General features: G+C 43.2%; 2 pseudogenes; both read right to left on the bottom strand.

Moving 5' to 3' along the window:
* Positions 1-5,743: 5,743 nt before the first annotated feature.
* LOC103077205 (lysine-specific demethylase 4D-like) lies at positions 5,744-15,607 on the bottom strand (annotated as a pseudogene).
* An 8-nt stretch (positions 15,608-15,615) lies between these two features.
* LOC103076922 (lysine-specific demethylase 4D pseudogene) lies at positions 15,616-16,519 on the bottom strand (annotated as a pseudogene).
* Positions 16,520-16,932: the final 413 nt, after the last annotated feature.

The raw sequence follows: 16,932 nt of genomic DNA, 5'->3' as shown, positions 1-16,932 counted from the left end.
TCACATGCTGAAGAGAATAATCGTCTCTCTTTTTAGAAGGGCATTAATCTCATTCATGAGGGCCCCACCCTCATGATCTAATTACTTCCCAATGACCCCACCTGCAAATCCCTAACTGGAGATTAAGGTGTCAACATATGAATTTGAGGAGGAAACATTCGGTCCACAGCAAGGGGGGAGATAGTGGGAAAACGGAATGGAACACAGGAAATGGAATTGCAATGACCAGGCTCCCGAAAGGAGCCAAGGAATGTCAATGTCATGAGTGGAGGAAGGGAGGGATTTGACAGTAAGCCACACTCACTTCCTAGAGTGAAGCAGCCAGTGGGAGCATTCAAAGCCAGTCCCATCCCCCTGCACACGTGGTAAGAAAGGAATGCCCGGAGTAGCCATCATTCTCCCAAATGGTGACCTGTGCCCATCTGTCAGGTACGATTGAGAAAAGTGAACAAGAGAGCTGCCATGAGCCCGAGAACAGACTGAAACAGCTCTGAGAGCCCCAAGAGGCTTTGGCCCTGAACTTGAGGCTGACTGTTCCCAGTAAAAGATACCTTTCTTGGGCTTCCCCGGTGGCACAGTGGTTGAGAATCTGCCTGCTAATGCAGGGGACACGGATTCGAGACCTGTTCTGGGAAGATCCCATATGCCATGGAGCAACTGGGCCCGTGAGCCACAACTACTGAGCCTGCGCGTCTGGAGCCTGTGCTCCTCAACAAGAGAGGCCGCGACAGTGAGAGGCCCGCGCACTGCGATGAAGAGTGGCCCCCGCTCGCCGCAACTGGAGAAAGCCCTCGCACAGAAACGAGACCCAACACAGCCAAAAAGAAATAAATTAATAAATTTAAAAAAAAAAAAGATACCTTTCTTCAGGGTCTCTAAAACCAGCAGTTGGCGGAGAGCCTGGCTATGGTTATGGTAGCCGGGAAGAAGCTGTGGAGTGGTGAAACTGCCTAACTGCCTGTGTGTCTCCAAGCAGATCACAAACGTCATACTATGTTTCCTTAGCATGTAGGACTAGCCTGGCATGGTGCGGGTGCTTAATATTTGTCGAGTCAATGCATGAAGGTCTCATATTGGAATAAGAGAAACAGAGTTTATTGTCTGGCTCTGTAAGTTATTTCAAACCCCAGCTTAGAACTGAGTATCTTATTTTAAAGAACAATTAACATGAAAGCAATTATGCTGTAATAGGAATTATTTATTTATTTTAGGTGTTTCTTGTGATACTAGCTCTTTTTTTCATTTCTATTGGTGGTTTCAAGTCATTCACTCAATCGACAATATTCACTGAGTCCTCACTAAACAGAGAAAGCCAAGAAAGATCATTATCAACTGTTTTAATCTGGTTCAATCCATGAGCTAAACCATAGGTTAATAAAGTTCTCAGGGTCCTAGAGGGTCGTGTGTAAGTACAGTCAAGGTGATATACCACAAGAGAGCTGAGGTTAGGTCACCTGGTCACTAAGGAGTTTCTCAGGAAAAAGAAACTTATGCAAAAGACCCTTGACGTTCCCAGGGAATGGATCCTGAGCTCTTGCTTTGCAAATTCTTAATCCTAGCTCTTTCCTAAAAATTATCCGTCCTTGGACCCAGCATTTCCCGTACATAGCCTCAAATTCTAAATCTATAGCCCGTTCAACTCTCACACCTGATCTCTCACCTGGTAGCTCTTTTTCCAGAGAATTTCTCCTGAAGTCTCCTGAGGAGATTCCTTCACTGCCCTCCACATTATTTGCATATGGGCCTCAGCACAATTCCAAAATATTGACTGCATTGATTTGCTGTTGCTCATACATAGCTGGAATAGCTGTTGTCAACTTAGTGAATATCAGTGATCTGCTGGCTCTGTTCAAGTCCCACCTAATGCAATAAAAGTCAGAAACGTGACATGTCAGCTGGTACAGCAGGAAACGAGAACATACAGACATTCTGCTCTTAGGATTTGCATCTGGTAGGAAAGATAGAGCCATTTCCAGGGATGGCTGTGAATTCTCCATGCTTTCAAAGACTCTGTGGCCCCCAAATTTCTCCATCTCCAGGTCATCTAAAACACCAATGGCCCCAATCACTCAGTGGGAGGACTTTGCCTTCACTGAGTTATGACATCTTATGCCTTCCCCCCGCCTCAGTTCCGGCCGCCTCTCTCCTGCTCTCCAGCCACTTGGCTAATCTGTGAGCCCCTTAAGGGTGCCCCCACCGCAGGTATTTGCATGTGTTGTCACTCTGCCTAGAATGATGCTGTCACTCCCTTGTCCACAGCATGCATTCGAAGACCACTCCCAAGAGGCCACCCTCTCCGACATAGCAGTCCTGTCACTCTCTAACCCCTTACTCTGCTTTATTTTTTCTCCTAGCCCTTATGACTGCTTGACTTGTTATGTCACTCTTTATAATGAGAATATAAGCTCCAGGAGAACTGAAACTTTGCCTTTTTCACTGTTGTGTCCCCAATTCCACAAACAGTGCCTGGTACACGGTAAGTGCTTAGCAAACATGTGCTGAATGAATGAATCAATAAGAGAGTGAGTCAACGGGCACTGAAATATATAGACACCATGTGAAGCTTTTGAGAAAAGGCTCGCTGAGAGATGAGACAAAGAAAAGATGCTCTCTGACGTCTACAGGACTGGACGTAGCTCTTTGTTAGGTAGAGGGGCCTGAACATTTAGGGTACGAGGATACTCAATGCCAGGATCTTACAAAAATCCAGAAACCCGGCCAAACAAATGTTGCATTTTGCTTGAGTGGCACCTCCAACATGTTACCCATGCCCAACAGGGCTCAGTTCTGCCCCTTCCTCTGTCCTCCCTGAAACTGCTTATGCCCCTAACACCCACCACTTGCTGAGGAACCGTGAGAAGGGTCTCACTATTACCCTGTAATCACTGCAGGTCAATGACAAGGAGCTTGGGAGGCATTTCAGTTTGAGCGGCTGGTGAGCAGAGCGGGATGGGCAAGGGCTGCTCCTCACCAGGATCTCTGCAACTCAGATCAGTGTCCATTCCACTTATCTCAGGAGCCAATTCCTACCAACTGTTTGTGCTTTCCTATTTAAAGTGATGAAAGGTAACACAAACATTGGGGTAAAAAGCAACTTCAAGACCCATATATGGCCACAATCTAACGACATAAATATCATGGTGAAGTTATTTCCAAATATCTGGAAAGGAATCCTTACACACATGGAAACTGAATTGGTGTAATGGTTAATCTCTACGAATAATTCACTGTGGACAGGTAGTCATACAGACCCATAACTGACGCTTTATATAAATCTTAGAGGAGTCCCAAGACCCGAACTCCAACCTCTACAAGTTACGTTTAAGTACAGGTTCTAATGTCCACCTTACAACGTTGGGCTCCTAAGTAATAATGCTAATAGGTAATATTTATTTAGCACCAATTATGTTTGCCCTGATCTGAACTTGTTATGTGCAAACTCTAACAGAGGTGCAATGTGTCTTAAAGCTCATTTTGCCTAAAGTGGTAAGTGGAGAACCATCGAAACCTGATTTGTTGAAAGACTACTAAACAAGTTGGTGTAGGAGTCTGAATAAAGGCTGGGTCCTCCGGCTCTTGACTGTGAAATCTTTACCTTGCCTTTGTAACAGTGCAACAAGGACAAATACGACAAGGAGTGGATTTTGTAAATGGGTATGTGTGACCTTTTGTGCAAACACGCAGTAGATCATGAGCAAAAAAAAAAAAATCAGTTTTCTACCGGTAAAAATAATTAGCAGGGCTTCCCTGGTGGCGCACTGGTTGAGAGTCCGCCTGCCGATGCAGGGGACACAGGATCGAGCCCCGTTCCAGGAAAATCCACATGCCGCGGAAGGGCTGGACCCGTCAGCCATGGCCGCTGAGCCTGCGCGTCCGGAGCTTGTGCTCCGCAACGGTAGAGGACACAGCAGTGAGAGGCCCGTGTCCGCCAAAAAAAAAAAAAAAAAATTTGCGGTTTCTTACAAAACTAAATATAGTATCACCATACAATCCAGCAGTCACACGATTTGGTATTCACTCAGATGAGCTGAAAACTTACATCCACACGAAAACCTGCACACAAATATTTATAGTAGTTGTATTCATAATCGCAGAAAAAATTGGAAGCAACCAAGATGTCCTTCAGCACGTGACTGGATAAATAAAGGGTCATACATCATACAATACAAGGAAATGAGCTATAAAACCACTAAACGTGGAGGAAACTTAAAGGCATATTACTACATGAAAGAAGTCACCTGGAGAAGACAAAACTATGGAAGCAGTAAAATGATCAGTGGTTGTCAGGGTGGGGGAGCGGGGAATGATTAGGCAGAGCACAGAGGAGTTTTAGGCAATCAATCTATTCTGTATAGTATTATAAGTGTAGATACATGTCAGTATACATTGGTCAAATCCATAGTACAACACCAAGAGTGAATAAATTAAACTAAGGACTCTGGGTGATAATAAGGTGTCAGTGCAGCTTTTTCGATTGTAACAAATGTTCCTTTTTGGTGTGGATGCTGGTGGAGGAGCCTGGGAATGAGTATGTTGGAATCCTCTGTATGTTCCACTTAATTTTGTTGCTAAGTACTCTGCAAAAATAAAGTCAATTAATTAAAAGAAAAGTAACGTGTAAGCCTGGGGGCGTGGTGAGGAAAACAACAGTAGAACTGAGCATCAGAGAAAGAATACGAGCAGATGTCCTAGGCATCGGGCTGGCCCTACACGCCAGGAGAGTGTATGAATGCACATCAAATTAACTCAGCACCTCTTACATGCCTGTCACATTTACATCCCCAATAACTTCACAAAATTCTCGCACTGTAATTCTGGCTCAGAGAAAAGGAATGACTGTTTGGCTGGAGGTCCCACGACTACACAGTAGCAAAGCGCAGGTTTCGATGCCATTTCTGCTGACTCTAAGTCCAGTTCTCCCCTCTAAGTAACTGCTGGAAAGCTCAAAGCAGTGACTACGGAAAAGTTTGCTTCACGAAAGACAGCACGCTTCAGATTCAACTTTGCACATACGCAGACACAGTCGGTCCAGAGACGGACTGAGTTTGTGGCTGGAGGGACAACACAAAACCACATCAACAGCATCCCATTTACTTACTTCACCATTAAAAGAAAAGTAAGAGGCTGCAGGGGAGGTGATAGGGAAGCAGAACTGCATAGAGAACTGTTATTACTATCCAGAGTAATAGCCTTTCTGGAATTTCCCACACCAAGGACAAAACTTCACAATGGACAGAGTCCATTTGCCCTGGGGGTCACCCTCTCTGCCAGGATGAGGAAGGAAAGCTTCTGCAGCTCTGGAGAGGGGCCAGGGAAGGGGGCCTCACAGTCTGGTGACAATGCAGAGCTCCCCAAGTCTCCCTTCTTCTCGACAGTGCACGCCAGGGACACGGCCCATCTTCCTCACCTCCTCATGCCCACACGCATCTTATTGTTCCATCTCCAAGCCTCGCTGGAAAGGAAGATAAAGCCTCCCCACCTTCCTATTTCCTTGCTGCTCCAAGAAAACAAAGTCTCCATTCCATATTGCTTCAGGAAAACAGAAGACACACACACACACACACACACACAATTTCAGTACCATACAAAGCTCTGGTCTTAATGTTACTATTCTAACATCCAACTCCCTTCGCAGCTGGTAATTATAGGTCCCTTTCAGAGTCCCCACCCAACCACCCATTTTTAATATCCTAAGGGTGCTCACCTGAAATCTCCCTTATCCTGTCGAAGATCTTTCCAAAGGTCATGCAGAGCCATATTCCCAGGCCACTTTGCCATAATCGATCTACCGCTGGGTGGCAACATTGATGGCTTACGCGCAGTTGAAGCCAGAGTGGTAGCCATACGGAAATGTCACCATGAACTCTCCAGACTCCTGAGTGACCCGATCGAAGGGGATGCCGTTGTCCTTGAGGACCGTGGGCGAGATGAGAGCCACCTTGTGCCGCAGGAAGGCCTCACAACCCCGCGAGCTGCCCGGGAAAAGCTCCCTGGCGAGGCGTTCCAGGCGCCGGCCGTGGTCCGGGGGCACCACGTACCAAGTCTTGGGCTCCCCCAAGTGCAGGTAGTTGATGCTGTAAAGGTCCATGTCCTCCGTGTGCCAGGCGAAGGCGGTCTTCCACATGCCAAAGTACAGGTAGGGGGTGTTGACGCCCTCGATGACAACTCCGCACCCCTGTTCCAGCAGGTCCTGAATGGTTCCCAGGTGTCCAAGGTTCCACTGCTTCGTGTTTTCATCGAATGAGGAAGCCACAGGCGTCTGCACTATATACTGGTGAATCACAGGGGCGTTTTCCAATATTTTCACTCCAGATCCTCTAAATCAGAGTAGAATGGAGTCTGGTGTCATTCGCTGTTTGTTAAGCGGCGACAGTCGCTCACGGTCATGGCTTTCTTCTTTTTGTGGTGCTGAGTAAACACCCCTGCCTGCCCAGTGGTCACCTGCTGGAGGGGAGCGGCTATTAAGATGTCATCGATATCATCGTACCTCTGTCTAGGTTTCCATCCTTTCGGTGGAATTACCTTGGCTAGGCCCGCTCGGTCTGCACGTTGCTACTCTGTGTAAACAATATATTTGCTGAAATCTTCAAATTCTTCCATGGTTGGGTGGAGGATCGTAATCTTACAAATTGGGTTCTAGCTACAAAACTGCTTAGACTGCATGGCGGCAATAGAGTAAGCAACGGACTCCCAGCTTCTTAGGTATGCTTTGGATACCTGAGAATGCTGGGGAGTAACCTCTTCCCTATACTTCCGTTATCTTTAAAGAAGTTTTGATATAGCTGAGAGGCAGGAACTCAGACTTGAACTTTTAAACAAACGAGGGGGTATCTTCTCCAGGCTTGTCAATCCACCAGAAGGACTCCACTCTTGTCAGCATTTTGGAGCCAAAGGAAATCCAGTATTTCCCAGAGGAGACAAGTCCTGCCTCAGACTGCAGCTCTGTGCGTTTCCTCTGTTGGGGGGGTATAAGTGCCTGAGACCTCTCCAGATTGCCAGGCTTGAGTGCATGGGTGGCTTCTCACCACACTGTAGCAGAAAGTCTCTTCATGGAAGTTTCCAAGCCAAACCTAAAGAAAGTACAAAATATTGAAAATAAGTGGATGACAAAACAAACTGATTTAACATCAAGTAAAAGAAAATTGTATAGCAATCTTAATTTCAAAGTTGGAGTTTAAGGGCAAAAAGTACACTCTTTTGCTAGGCATGTAAACTGGTGCGGCTATGGTGCATACTATGGAAAACAGTACGGAGGTTCCTCAAAAATTGTAAATAGAACCACCATATGATGTTGCAGTCTCACTTCTGGGTATATAGCTAAAGGAAATAAAAACAGAATATCAAGGAGATATCTACCCTCCCACATTCACAATAGATAAGATATGGAAACAACCAACATGTCCAGCGATGGTTGAATGGATACAGAAGATGTGGTACATAGATACAATGGAAAACTACTCAGCCATAAAAAGAATGAAATTTTGTCATTTGCAACAATATGGATGGTCTTGGAGGGTACTATGTCCAGTAAAATAAGACAGAGAAAGAGAAGTATGGTGTGGTATCACTTATATGTGAAATGTTAAAAAAAAAAAGAGTAAAACTTACAGAACCAGAGTAGAAAAGTGGTTGTGGGGGAGGGCAGGGAAGGGAGGGTAAAAGGGTACACAGTGAATAAAGTCTCAGGAGCTAATGTTAACCATGGTGATTATAGTTGATAACAATGTGATGTATAGTTGAAATTTTCCAGAAGGGTAGGATTTAAATGTTCTTACCAAAGAAAGTAAATATATGAAGGAAATGTGTTTATTAACTAGATGGGGGGAATCCTTTCACAATGTATATCAAATCACCACAAAGTTGACTGAATATTTTGCAATTTTAAAAGTCAATTATGCAACAATAAAGCTGAAATTTAAAAATGAAGAATTATGACAAATCATAAGACAGAAAAAGAGGAATTAAAACCTAACTGAACAGTAAGGACATTAAGCAAGCTTGAAAAGAAAGGTGTTAAGCACTCAACTCAAGAAATTGGGTGGCTTAAACCAAAAGATAATTTAGGGAAAGGAAAACAATAAAATAAGCTGAAACAATTACAAAACAATACATAACACCCAGTAGAAATGATGACTGAAACCAAAATGCAATTTGTAGACAATGAAAAGTGTAAAAACATAAGCATAAGAGAAAAGAGAGAAAAGTACAAGCATATCATGTTATAATAAAACAGGGGATGCAGGTAAAAATCTACCATTATAAAAAGAGTGCCTATGTAAACAAAAGCAGGAAAAAAGTACAGAACACAAATAGACACATCCTTAACAAGCATTATCCTTAATGTGTAAATACCTGAAAGATTCTAATTAAAATCTAATCATTACTTTGCATTGATAGACAAATTATTAGAAATATTGGGTTCACTCAGAATGGGAGAAAATATTTGCAAATGAAGCAACTGACAATGGATTAATCTCCAAAATTTGCAAGCAGCTCATGCAGCTCAACATTATAAAAACAAACAACCCACTCCAAAAATGGGCAGAAGACCTAAACAAACATTTCTCCAAAGAAGATATACAGATTGCCAGCAGACACATGAAAGAATGCTCAACATCTTTTATCATTAGAGAAATGTAAATCAAAGCTACACTGACGTATCAACTCACAGCAATCAGAATGGCCATCATCAAAAATTCTACAAACAATAAATGCTGGAGAGGGTATGGAGAAAAGGGAACCCTCTTGCACTGTTGGTGAGAATGTAAATTGATACAGCCACTATGGAGAACAGTATGGACATTCCTTAAAAAACTACAAATAGAACTACCATACGACCCAGCAATCCCACTACTGGGCATATACCCTGAGTAAACCATAATTCAAAAAGAGTCATGTACCAAAATGTTCACTGTGTCTCTATTTACAATAGCCAGGACATGGAAGCAACCGAAGTGTCTATCAACAGGATGAATGGATAAAGCACATGTGGTACATATATACAATGGAATATTACTCAGCCACAGAAAGGAACAAAACTGAGTTATTTGTAGTGAGGTGGATGGACCTAGAGCCTGTCATATAGAGTGAAGTAAGTCAGAAAGGGAAAAACAAACACCATATGCTAACACATATATATGGAATCTAAAAAAAAAAAAAAATTGTCATGAAGAACCTAGGGGCAAGATGGGAATAAAGATGCAGACCTACCAGAGAATGGACTTGAGGATATGGGAGGGGGAAGTGTAACCTGGGAGAAAGTGAGAGAGCGGCATGGGTATATATACACTACCAAACGTAAAATAAGTAGCTAGTGGGCAGCAGCCATATAGCACAGGGAGATCAGCTCGGTGTTTTGTGACCACCGAGAGGGGCAGGATAGGGAGGGTGGGAGGGAGGCAGTTGCAAGAGGCAATAGACATGGGCACATATGTAAAACTGATTCACTCTGTTATAAAGCAGAAACTAACACACCATTCTAAAGCAATTATAAGAAAGATGTTAAAAAGAAAAAAAAGAAATATAGGGTTCAACCAAGTTTCTAGACACTGATTAGCAAACAAAATCTACACATCCCATGCACCAGTTAACAAGCAATTATAAAGTGAAAGAGTAAAAAGGTTTTAATCCCTTTAATAACAGAAATACATGGCCCCAATGAAGAAATCTAAAAATGATATGCATGCAATGCTTGTACTTTAAATGCATAAATAAATGTGAATTTTACCAGGGAAAAAATGTGACTTTCTGGTATAAAATGTCATCCCTTTCATATTTATGCTTTAAAGGAAAAAAAAAAAAGGCCAAAAAAGTGCTTGCCTTCTGCCAGTCTAAAATCTTAATTCCAAATGATGATACACAGGACCCAGAAAATGGTTTCCTTGAAGGATTCAGCCTCTGAATCAAACAGGCTGTGCTCAAAGCCTGGCTATATATGTCCCACACCAATTTCAATTCAATCAGTACCACCCCATATCTAATACCCTCATATCCAATCAAAATCTGTAATTTGATCCCACATATTTTTCAAGTCCCTTCCAATTGACACACTCCTTACCCAGTTCTAGAAACCCTCTCATTCCCATAAGATCACAGTGCACTAAATGAGGTGCTTTTTCCTGAAAACCTTTGTGATTTTTACCAAGAAAATATGAAGAAAAAAGTTAACTTCACAAGTTGGAAAATAGTTTAAAAATAAAAGCTCAAGGAAAGGATATCCCAATGTATAGTACCCTCTCTCTCGCTCTCTCTCTCTACATGCATAAATAGTGTCATTTTTTAAAACTTCTGGTAGGAAAATAACTCTTTTGCTCATAAGCACAAATTACAGAAATAAACTGACCTACCTTCTACCAACAAAATCCTGATTCCAGTTGGAGATATTCAAGGACCCAGAGAGAGAGAGACAGTGTTCTCTGGGCAGCTGGCCTCCAAATGCAGACCCATGTCCTGATGGCTCTGGCTTTCTACCTGGGAAAAGGTATAATTTGATCAGCACCAGTCAACGGTAATTGCTCTCATTGGTCAGCCCACTTTGTCTGCGCCCCTTTGATTTTTTAAACCAGTCTGACAGCGAACTAAGAGGTGGAAAATAAAAGGACTGGGAAAGTCAAACCAAGCAATTATTAAACAAAAGAAACCTGGTCTAGCAGCAATTAATATCGAATGTATTTATAAGGTAAAAGAAGGGCAGCTTATAGTTATGAAAAAGAAAAACTCGTGGGAAAGATTACAATGATGCACTTTACACACCTAGACACATAGCATTGAGACACAGAACACAAAGACTGAGAATTATAAGGTAAAACTGACATATTTGCAATCATGGTGGGAGGTTTTCTTGTCAAACACCGTTCTTCCAGAAACTGATACACGAGGAGAGAAGAAAATTAATAATGTTATAAAAGTATAAACAATAAAGTTAACAACTTTGATTATATTTCCTGCAGCAATCACATAGCAAAATGCTTTTCAACACATATAAAACATTTACAAAAATGTACCGCTGTTAAGACCACATAATAAATGTCAATAAAAATTCCACAGAATCTACGTATTGAGTACCCTCTTGATCAATCTTTTCTTTCAATCATGAAATAAAATTGAGAGTCAATAATGAAAAAAGGGAACACCACATTTATTTAAAAATGAATACCCACGTAACGTCTACAACAATATCCATATAACAGCTAAATATCTGTTGATTTTTATGTTGTCTGCAAGTAGTTGGTAAAAACTAAACCAAAATACCTCAGAATTATTTGAAAGAAAAAAATGATAATAATGATAAAACAATTCAAATAACAAAAGGGAAAACAACCATATACAAAAAAATAAATGATTAATAAAATAGAAATCTGTTACTCAAAAGATAAAGAAAGAACTGGTTAATAAATTATATAGTACTCCCTGCTACAGGAAGAGAGTGCTCCCTGCGTGTGAGAAGCTGGTGCAGAGTGGCAAGTGGTGATGGGACTCGGGGAGGGCTAGTCATTTTATAGAGGTGCACCCTGCCAAACACCATTTTAACCAGGTCAACATCAAGAGTCATAAACTGGGAATTCCCTGGCAGTCCAGTGGTTAGCACTCCATGCTTTCACTACCTAGGGCCCAGGTTCGAGACCTGGCCAGGGAACTAAGATCCCACAAACTGCAAGGCGTGGCCAAAACAAAAAAAGCCATAAATTACTTTGATAGTATATGTCCTTGATATGATGTGATTAAAATGTGACAAAATTCACTCCGTAACCTTCCTCCAAAAAAAAAGAGAGAGGGGTTTCCCCGGTGGCGCAGTGGTTGAGAGTCTGCCTGCCAATTCAGTGGACATGGGTTCGTGCCCTGGTCCAGGAGGATCCCACGTGTCGCGGAGCGGCTGGGCCCTGGAGCCATGGCTGCTGGGCCTGCGCGTCCGGAGCCTGTGCTCCACGGCGGGAGAGGCCACAGCAGTGAGAGGCCCGCGTACCGCAAAACAAAAAAAACAAAAAAAACAAAAAAAAAACAAAAAAACAAAAAAAGAGAGAAACCCAAGATAATCATAAGAAAAGCATCAAATTCCAATAGAGGGGCATCCTACAATTTACCTGACCAGTATTCCCCCAGACTGTCAGGTTTCTATATAAACTTTTGGCCAAAAACAAGAAAAGTCTGAGAATCTGTTACAGCCAAGAGAAACCTAAGGAGACATGAAAATTAAATGTAACTTGATATTTTAGATGAGATCTTGGAACAGAAAAAGGACGTTTGGTAAAAGTGAGGAAATCTGAACCAATGATAGCCTTTAGTACACAATAACATATTGACATTGCTTCATTAATTGTCATCAATATACCATGGGAATTAAGATGTTACTAAAAGCGGGACGTGGGGGTGGCGTCGGGTCAATACTCCCTGATCCACGTGCTCAATGTTTTGTAAATCTAAAATTGCCCCAAAATTTAGGTATTACTAAATATAATATTGTAAATAATAAACAGAAGAAGGCATCAATAAACAATATTAGAATGAAAAAAATTTAAAACATAATCTGAGTTTTGGAAACAGTCTACCATACAGCACATTATAAACCAGATGCTTCTATGAACCACTATGTGACATAATCTTTTAGAGCACTTTTTAAAATACTTTATATTATGAAATATAAAGTGTCCACAGAAATCTATAAAGCATATACGTACACTTCAACAAATAACTATAGAGTGAGCAGAAGTGGAACCACTACCCAGGTCAAGAAATGCAACATTGCCAGGCACCTGGCTGCCTGACTTGTGCTCTTTTTCCCAGATTACAGCCCCTTCTGCCTCCTGGACTGACCTTATCCTAACTATTCACATAGTAATTTTGGTAAACATTATAAAATTAAAACTCTGTCCATTTTTGAAAACTTTATATAACCTTGAAGAAACACAATCGTATTTATGTCCTTTAGCGTAGTTTTGGTGTAGTTTTTCATCACTTACGCCCTGGCATGCAGCTGGACTTTTCTGTTTCAGTGCTGTAAAGTATTCAACCATATAAACTTGCTACTGTTGACGGGGCTTTGGGTTGCTTCCACTTTGGGCCTCTTTCAAACAGCGTTGCTCTGAAAATTCTCTGACGTGTATACTGGCCATAGAATATGCAAACTTAAACTTGCCAAATTTTTTCAACACATTTTACCAGTTTACGCACTAGCTGCATGCAAGGGTGCTCATCACCCTTCACTTCTGCAAACCTTTGGTGATTTTCTGCCTTTTCAGTTTTAGCTGATCAGGTGAGGGCATAGGGGTACCTCATAATGATTTGCATTTATTGGTTACTAATAGTGGTGAACCAATTTTTCTGATGATTATTGGCTGATTGGTTGTGCTCCTTCAGGAAGTGCCTCATCAAGTATTTTGTCCATTTTTCTGCTGGGTGGTCTGTCTTGGTAGTAGTTATATGTTCTGCTTATTATTCTTTACTGGGTATGAGTAACACAATATCTGTTCTCACTCTTTGACTTGTCCTTTCAGGCTCTTTTTCATTTTTTTTGATCAACAGAAGTTTCTCTGTACCTCTAACAGACTATTATTAAAAATAGCTAATATTGGTCTTCCATGGTGGCGCAGTGGTTGAGAGTACGCCTGCCGATGCAGGGGACACAGGTTCATGCCCCGGTCCGGGAAGACTCCACATGCTGCGGAGCGGCTAGGCCCGAGAGCCATGGCCACTGAGGCTGCGCGTTCGGAGCCTGTGCTCCGCAACGGGAGAGGCCACAGCAGTGAGAGGCCCGCGTATCGGAAAAAAAAAAAGTTGGCAGTTTCTTACAAGACTAAATATAGTCTCACCATACAATCCAGCAGTCGCACTCTTTGGTATTCACTCAGATGAACTGAAATCTTACATCCACACCAAAACCTGCACACAAATGTTTATAGTGGTTCTATTCATAATTGCAGAAAAAACTGGAAGCAACCAAGATGTCCTTCAGCACGTGAGTGGATAAATAAAGGGTCATACATCATACAATGGAATATTATTCACCAATACAAGGAAATGAGCTATAAAGCCACTAAACGTGGAGGAAACTTAAAGGCATATTACTACATGAAAGAAGCCACCTGGAAAAGACAAAACTATGGAAGCAGTAAAATGATCAGTGGTTGTCAGGGTGGCGGAGGGGGGAATGATTAGGCAGAGCACACAGGAGTTTTAGGCAATGAATCTATTCTGTATGGTATTATAAGTGTAGATACATGTCACTATACATTGGTAAAATCCATAGACAGTACAACACCAAGCGTGAATAAATTAAACTAAGGACTCTGGGTGATAATGAGGTGCCAGTGCAGGTTCTTCGACTGTAACAAATGTTCCTTTCTGGTGTGGATGCTGGTGGAGGAGCCTGGGAATGAGTATGTTGGAATCCTCTGTATGTTCCACTTAATTTTGTTGCTAAGTACTCTGCAAAAATAAAGTCTATTAATTAAAAGAAAAGTAATGTGTAAGCCTGGGGGTGTGGTGAGGAAAACAACAGTAGAACTGAGCATCAGAGAAAGAATACGAGCGGATGTCCTAGGCATCAGGCTGGCCCTAGACGCCAGGAGAGTGTATGAATGCACATCAAATTAACTGAGCACCTCTTACATGCCTGTCACATTTACATCCCCAATAACTTCACAAAATTCTCGCACTGTAATTCTGGCTCAGAGAAAAGCAATGATTTTTTGGCTGGAGGTCCCACGACTACACAGTAGCAAAGCGCAGGTTTCGATGCCATTTCTGCTGACTCTAAGTCCAGTTCTCCCCTCTAAGTAACTGCTGGAAAGCTCAAAGCAGTGACTACGGAAAAGTTTGCTTCACGAAAGACAGCACGCTTCAGATTCAACTTTGCACATACGCAGACAGAGTGGGTCCAGAGATGGACTGAGTTTGTGGCTGGAGGGACAACACAAAACCACATCAACAGCATCCCATTTACTTACTTCACCATTAAAAGAACAGTAAGAGGCTGCAGGGGAGGTGATAGGGAAGGAATACTGCATAGAGAACTGTCATTACTATCCAGAGTAATAGCCTTTCTGGAATTTCCCACACCAAGGACAAAACTTCACAATGGACAGAGTCAGCTTGCCCTGGGGGTCACCCTCTCTGCCAGGATGAGGAAGGAAAGCTTCTGCAGCTCTGGAGAGGGGCCAGGGAAGGGGGCCTCACAGTCTGGTGACAATGCAGAGCTCCCCAAGTCTCCCTTCTTCTCGACAGTGCACGCCAGGGACACGGCCCATCTTCCTCACCTCCTCATGCCCACACGCATCTTATTGTTCCATCTCCAAGCCTGGCTGGAAAGGAAGATAAAGCCTCCGCACCTTCCTATTTCCTTGCTGCTCCAAGAAAACAAAGTCTCCATTCCATATTGCTTCAGGAAATCAGAAGACACACACACACACACACACACACACACACACACACACACAATTTCAGTACCGTACAGGGCCCCGGTCTTAATTTTACTTTTCTAACATCCAACTCCCTTCGCAGCTGGTAATTATAGGTCCCTTTTAGAGTCCCCACCCAACCACCCATTTTTAATATCCAAAGGGTGCTCACCTGAAATCTCCCTTATCCTGTCGAAGATCTTTCCAAAGCTCATGCAGAGCCCTATTCCCAGGCCACTTTGCCATAATCGATCCAGCGCTGGGTGGCAACATTGATGACTTCCGCGCAGTTGAAGCCAGAGGGTTAGCCATAGGGAAACGTCACCATGAACTCCCCAGACTCCTGAGTGACCCGACCGAAGGGGATGCCGTTGTCCTTGAGGACCGTGGGCGAGATGAGAGCCACCTTGTGCCGCAGGAAGGCTTCACAGCCCCGCGAGCTGCCCGGGAAAAGCTCCCTGGCCAGGCATCCCAGGTGCCGGCCGTGCTCCGGGGGCACCGCGTACCAAGTGTTGGGCTCCCCCAAGTGCAGGTAGTTGATGCTGTAAAGGTCCATGTCCTCCGTGTGCCAGGCGAAGGCGGTCTTCCACATGCCGAAGTACAGGCAGGGGGTGTTGACGCTCTCGATGACCACTCTGCACCCCTGTTCCAGCAGGTCCTGAATGGTTCCCAGGTGTCCAAGGTTCCACTGCTTCGTGTTTTCATCGAATGAGGAGCTACTGACATCCGCACCGCATACTGGTGAATCATAGGGGCATGTTTTCCAACATTTTCGCTCCAGATCCTCAAAATCAGAGTAGAATGGAGTCTGGTGTCATTCGCTGTTTGTTAAGTGGCGACAGTCGCTCACGGTCATGGCTTTCTTCTTTTTGTGGTGCTGAGTAAACACACCTGCCTGCCCAGTGGTCACCTGCTGTAGGGGAGCGGCTATTAAGATGTCATCGATATCATCGTACGTCTGTCTGGCTTTCCATCCTTTCGGTGGAATTGGCTAGGCCAGCTCGGTGTGCACCTTGCGACTCCATGTAAACAATATATTTGCAGAAATCTTCAAATTCTTCCATGATTGGGTGGAGGATCGTAATCTTACAACTTGGGTTCTGGCAACCAAAGTGCTTAGACTGCATGGCAGCAATAGAATAAGCAACGGACTCCCAGCTTCTTAGGTATGCTTTGGATACCTGAGAATGCTGGAGAGTAACCTCTTCCCTATACTTCCGTTATCTTTAAAGAAGTTTTGATATAGCTGAGAGGCAGGAACTCAGACTTGAACTTTTAAACAAACGAGGTGGTATCTTCTCCAGGCTTGTCAATCCACCAGAAGGACTCCACTCTTGTCAGCATTTTGGAGCCAAAGGAAATCCAGTATTTCCCAGAGGAGACGGCTCTCTGAGCCAAGTCCTGCCTCAGACTGCAGCTCTGTGGGTTTCCTCTGTTGGGGGGGTATAAGTGCCTGGGACCTCTCCAGATTGCCAGGCTTGAGTGCATGGGTGGCTTCTCACCTCACTGTAGCAGAAAGTCTCTTCATGGAAGTTTCCAA

This window comes from Lipotes vexillifer, unplaced genomic scaffold (genome assembly GCF_000442215.2).
Source record: "Lipotes vexillifer unplaced genomic scaffold, Lipotes_vexillifer_v1.1 scaffold2364, whole genome shotgun sequence".
Lineage (NCBI taxonomy): Eukaryota > Metazoa > Chordata > Mammalia > Artiodactyla > Lipotidae > Lipotes > Lipotes vexillifer.
Note: the sequence above shows the minus strand (reverse complement) of the source record. Positions and strands in the feature narration are given on the sequence as shown.